The sequence below is a fragment of the Eriocheir sinensis genome, chromosome 25 (assembly GCF_024679095.1).
Source record: "Eriocheir sinensis breed Jianghai 21 chromosome 25, ASM2467909v1, whole genome shotgun sequence".
NCBI lineage: Eukaryota > Metazoa > Arthropoda > Malacostraca > Decapoda > Varunidae > Eriocheir > Eriocheir sinensis.
In genome coordinates, this window is record NC_066533.1 from 2,619,221 (window position 1) to 2,625,633 (window position 6,413).

Here is a 6,413-nt window from a genome sequence, read left to right on the forward strand (position 1 = left end):
CCAATGCCTCCCTACCCACCCACCATCACACCACTCACCACCACCACCACCACCACCCTACCACCCACCACCACCATTATAACTATCACCACACCCAGTCCACACTCTCCTACCTACCACCACCACCACCACCACCACCACCACCACCATTATAACTATCACCACCCAGTCACACTCCCTACCACTAGACCCACCACCACCACCACCACCATTATAACTATCACCACCCAGTCACACTCTCTACCACTAGACCCACCACCACCACCACCACCATTATAACTATCACCACCCAGTGGCCTCCACTTTCCACCATCACCACCACCTTCACACCACCACCACCACCACCACCACCCCATAACTATCACCACCCAGTCACTCCTACTTCTACCACTCAGACCCACCACCACCACCACCACACCATTATAACTATCACTCACCCAGCTCACACTCCTACCACCTCACCACCACCCACTCACACCACCACCCACCACCACCACCATTATAACTATCACCCACCCAGTCACACTCCCTACCACCACCACCTACACCACCACACCTCCACCACCACCATTATAACTATCACCACCCAGTCACACTCCCTACACCACACCACCCACCACCACCTCACCACCACCACCATTACTGCTATCACCACCAGTCCACCTCCCTACCACCCACCACCACCACCACCACCACCACCATTCTTCCTCACCACCCAGTGGCCTCCCCACCACCATCACCACCACCACCATTATAACTATCACCACCCCAGTCACACTCCCCTACCACCCACCACCTCACCACCACCACCACCACCATTATAACTATCACCACCCAGTCCCACACTCACACTACCACCAGACCCACCACCACCACCACCATTATATCACCCACATGATCCTCCCTACCACCACCACCACCACCACCACCACCACCACCATAACTATCACCACCCAGTCACCTCCCTACCACCACCACCACCACCACCACCACCACACCATTCATAACTATCACCCACCCAGTGCCTCCTACCACCACACCACCACCACCACCACCACCATTATAACTATCACCACCCAGTCCACACTCCTCACCACCACATCACCACCACCACCACCACCACTGTTACCAACTATCACACCCCAGTCACATCCTACACCACCATCACCACCTTCACCACCACCACCACCACCACCACCACCACCACCGTTATAACTATCACACCAGTCCACTCCCTACCACACCACCACCACCACCACCACCACCACCACCATTATAACCATTATCACCACCCAGTCCACCTCCCTACCACCACCACCACAAATCAACCACCACCACCACCACCACCACCACCATTATAACTATCACCACCCACGTCCACACCACCTCACCACCAGAACAACCACCACCACCACTCACCATCACCTTCACCACACCACCACCCACCCCACCACCACGAACACAACTATCCTGCCAGTCCACACTCCCTACCTACACAACCACCACCACCACCACCACCACCATTATAACTATCACCCACCCAGTCACCTCCCCTACCCACCACCAGAACCACCACCTTCACCACCACCACCACCATTATAACTATCACCATAACTCCAGCTCACACTCCCCTACCACCACCACCACCACCACCACCACCACCACCATTAATATCCACCGTTCAGTCACTACCACCACCCACCACCACCACCACCACCACAACCACCATTATAACTATAACCATCCATTCACACTCCCTACAACAACCAACACCACCATTATAACTATTACCACTCCAGGGATAGGTGCAGGAAGACACCTACCGAAACGTGCGTAATCCACTCCTGGTGAGGTGGTATATATGGAAGCGAGGGAGTGTTGCTGAAGCTCCTCCAAAAGTCCCTCTTTCCCATGTCCTCACTAACCGTTTCCCTATTGTCTCATCAACACCAGAGAAGTAGTTTAGCATACTCTCTGCCAGACAGATCCTCTCTCTTTCCACACCCCACTAACAAATTCCTGCAACACAACATACACCTTTTCCTCCAATTTGAAATTCAAAATGGCACACCATAACATTGCCTCGAGTCCCCGCCTGGTGGGTACCACAAATTCCCCAGGAGGACTCCTTCTGGCTGCCGACTTGAGAGGTGTCTTGATAATTCCTCTTTCTTTTCTATTTCTGAAACATCTGAGGTTTTTGCTCTAATTTTCATTTTGTGGAACATCATCTCCTCCTCTAAACCTCACCTTCTCTTCCTCACCGAAACACAGGTTTCTGAGGCTACTGACAGCAATCTCTACTCTGTTCCCTGCTACTATCTCTATCCTAAAATTCAATCCAAAGCTGAATGTTGCGCCAACGTGCACAACGACATCACTTGCTCTCGTGCCGACGACCTTGACTCTTCTGAATTTTCCACCATCTGGCTAAGACTTCATTGTCATTCTATTACTAAATACATCTGTGCTATTTATCTCTCACCTAAATCTACTAACTATGTAAATTTTTTTGACTACTTGAACTCTTAGAGTGGAACATTTCTTGACCCACTCTCTTCGCTGAAGATGATACCAAGATCGGTAGAGTAATTGAGTCGGATCAAGACGCTACTATTCTCCAGGGTGAACTCAACAGATTGTATAACTGGACGGATAAATGGCAGATGGAGTTCAATGTAGGGAAGTGCAGTATTCTGAGTGTAGGTAGGACCAACCCCTCAAATAACTATTGCTTAAATGACACTCTCATAAGCAGGTCTGGGTGCGAGAGGGATTTAGGGGTCTTAGTGAGCTCTGATCTCCGTCCAAGGGCACAATGCATTCAAGCTAGAAATCGAGCAAATAGGGTACTGGGATTTATTTCAAGGAGCGTAAGCAACAGAAGCCCCGAAGTCTTCCTCAAACTATATTTAGCATTAGTTAGACCTCATCTTGACTATGCGGTTCAGTTCTGGTCACCTTACTATAGAATGGATATCAAAATGCTAGAATCGGTGCAGAGGAGGATGACTAAGATGATTCAGGGGTGGAGAAACTTGCCATACGAGGAAAGACTCAAACAGTTAAACTTGCATCCTCTAGAAAGGCGAAGGGTGCGTGGAGATATGATCGAGCTTATAAATGGATGAAGGGCTTTAATAAGGGAGACATTCATAAGGTTTTGTTGGTAAGAGAGCCGGGTAGGACACGAAGTAATGGGTTTAAATTGGATAAATTCGGATTCAACAGGGACACAGGCAAAATTGGTTTACTTAACAGGGTGGATGAGTGAATAGCTTAGGCAGTCACGTGGTGAGTGCCAACAATTGTCACATTCTGATTCAAAAATAGACTAGATAAATTCATGACAGCGATATTAGGTGGGGGATAGATACACAGAGCTTAGGATCAAAAGGAGCTGTTCTGTACAGGGCCTCCAATGGCCTCTTGTGAAGACTCATGCGTTCTTATATTCTTATGTTCTTAAGTCTCCATCCAAGGAGATTTCAATGTTCACCATCACCAGCTTTGGCTTTCATCTCTCTCTTTCACTGACAAACCCAGAACAAGCTCACAGCTTGCTCTCCTCAACGATCTAGGAGCAGTTGGTTCAGCACCCTACACTGTATTCCCTGACCGTCTTGAGACAGGCCCAACACACTCAGACTTCTTCCTTACCTCTAACCATTCTACTTTACTCTGTCAAACTGTTCTTTCCGTTGGGCTCCTCTGATCACAACCTTATTTCTGTATCCTGTCCCATCGCTCCTGTGAACCTCTGACCAACTGAAGAGGCGATGCTTTGGTATTTTGCTTCAGCTCGGTGGGACGACCTGAGGATGTATTTTCTCGATTTCGTGCACGAGATTACTGCTTCCAGATGAGAGACTACTCTGTGTGTGCCCAGCGCCCCACAGAGGTGATTGTCTCTAGAATGGAAGCACACATTCCACGTAGTTTCTCTACATCCCTCATGCTAAGGCCTTGGTTTAATCACGCTTTGTTCTTGTGCTATCAAAGCATAGAGGCAGCTCTCACAAAGATACCAGAGCCTTCTGCACTCCCAAGCAACCATGATCTTTATATTTCGCCCGAATCGTGCAAAATATATTTTTCGACTCAACCAAAACATCCTTCATTAATGTAGAAAATGTCAAACCTTTGCTTTTTCTAATTCTTCCCTGTTGGCTTTTTGCACCTGAAAGCCAAAACATCTCCACCCTTTAACTTCTCCCTGTTTCCCTCCTCTCCCTAACGGCAGCACCGTCGTCTCATCTATCTCGAAGGCTGAACTATGCTCTCAAACTCCTTCTTGTAAAACTCCACTCTGGACGAATCTGGGCATATTCTACCCATTTATCCTCCTCTGACTCCTTTACGCTCTGTTATTAAGAATCTTAAGAACGATGTTTTCATGCCCTCTCTGGCCTGCAACTCTCAGAAGGCTTATGGACCTGATGAGTGCCTCCTATTGTCTTTAAAAAACTGTGCTTCCGTGCTGACACCTGCCTGGTCAAACTTCCCTTTCGTCTCTGTTTATCAACATCTACCTTTCCTTCCTGCTGGAAGTATGCCTTTGTACAGCATAGCTTCAAGAAGGGTGACCGTTCCAATCCCTCAAACTACCAATTCTATAGCATTACTTTCCTGTCTATCTAAAGTTTTTGAATCAATCCTCAACCTGGAAGATTCAAAAGGACCTTTCCACTTTTAACCTTCATCCTCTTTCGCCAGTATGGGTTCCATACAAGGGTTCTACTGGCGATCTTTCTTTTGCTCTTATCTGACCCTGGTCATCCTCTCTTAGCTGTTTCTGGTGAAACTTTCTCAGTTGCGGGTGGTTACAGACATAGCGAAAGCTTTCGATAGAGTCTGACCACACAAGTCTTTGCTTTCTAAACTGCCCTCTTTGGATTCTATCCCTCTCTCTCTGTTCCTTTATCTCCAGTTTCCTTTCCGGCCGTTCTATCTCTGGTGGGTGGTAGACGGTCAATGTTCTTCCCCTAAACCTATCAACAGTGGCGTTCCACAGGGCTCTGTCCTATCACCCACTCTCTTCCTGCGGTTATTCATCAATGATCTACCTTTCCATAACAAACTGTCCTGTCCACTCATACGCCGACGACTCCACTCTGCATTACTTCAACTTTCTTTCAACAGAAGACCCTCTCAACAGGAATAGCAAGACTCAGACTGAGGCTTGCAGAACGCCATAACATCAGACCTGCCATCATTTCCGACTGGGGTAGAAGGATGTTTCCTGTGTCCTTCAATACCCTCAAAACCCAATTTCTCCACCTATCAACTCGACACACAATCTCTCCAAATACCTATATCCCCTATTCTTCGACAACACTCAGCTGTCACCATCTTTTAACACTAAATATCCTCGGTCTATCCTTTGCTCAAAAATCTTAACTGAACTTCACATTTCCTCTCTTGGTAAATCAGCTTCCTCGAGGTTGGGCGTTCTCTTAAATGTCTCCTGCCTGTTCTTCTCCCCCACTATTAGATGCTTTCCATATATGCCTTCCATATATGGGTCTTTTTCCGCCCATTGCATGGTTTGGTGCATCTCACGTGAGGGGGCTTCACCACACAGCTCTTCTGAACAGAGTGGAGTTCAAGGCTCTTTCGTCTCATCAGCTCTCCTCTTACTGACAGCCTTCTTTCTTTTAAATTCCGGCCACATAAGGCTTTCTATCTTCTATCGATATTTTCATGCTGACTGCTCTTCTGAACTTAAGCTATGCATGCCTCCCCCTCCCCCTTCCCTGCCAGTCTTCCTGCTGCACTCAACTTTCTACTCATGCTCATCCCTATACTGTCCAAACCCCTTTTGCAAGAGTTAACCAGCATCTCCATTCTTTCATCCCTTTCACTGGTAAACTCTAGAACAGTTTTCCTTCGCCTGTATTTCCTCTTGCCTATGACTTGACCTCTTTCAAGAAGAGTGTATCAAGACATCTCTCCATCCGAAATTGATCTCTCTTTTGGCTACTCTTTACTTATCACTATATGAGAGCAACAGTAAGCGGGCGTTTTTTTTACATATTTGTGTTGCCCTTGAGTTGCTCTTTGTGCTGTAAAAAAAACACTCATTACAACCAGACCTCACCACCACCACCACCACCACCACCATCACCACCACCACCACCACCACCACCATTATAACTATCATCAACCAGTCACACTCATTATCACCAGACCTCACCACCACCACCACCACCACCACCACATAGGCCTAGGCTACCACCACCGTTACCATTATCATCACCTGTACCACCCAGTTACTTTCTCACTACTCCCCCCGCGTCACCCTGCCCTCACCACGCACCGCAACCGCTGTGTGAGAGCCGTCTGTGTTCCGCTGCAGGTCACGCCCAGAGGCGCGGTGAAGGCTGCGGCCGGCGACGGAGGAGTGCGTGCAG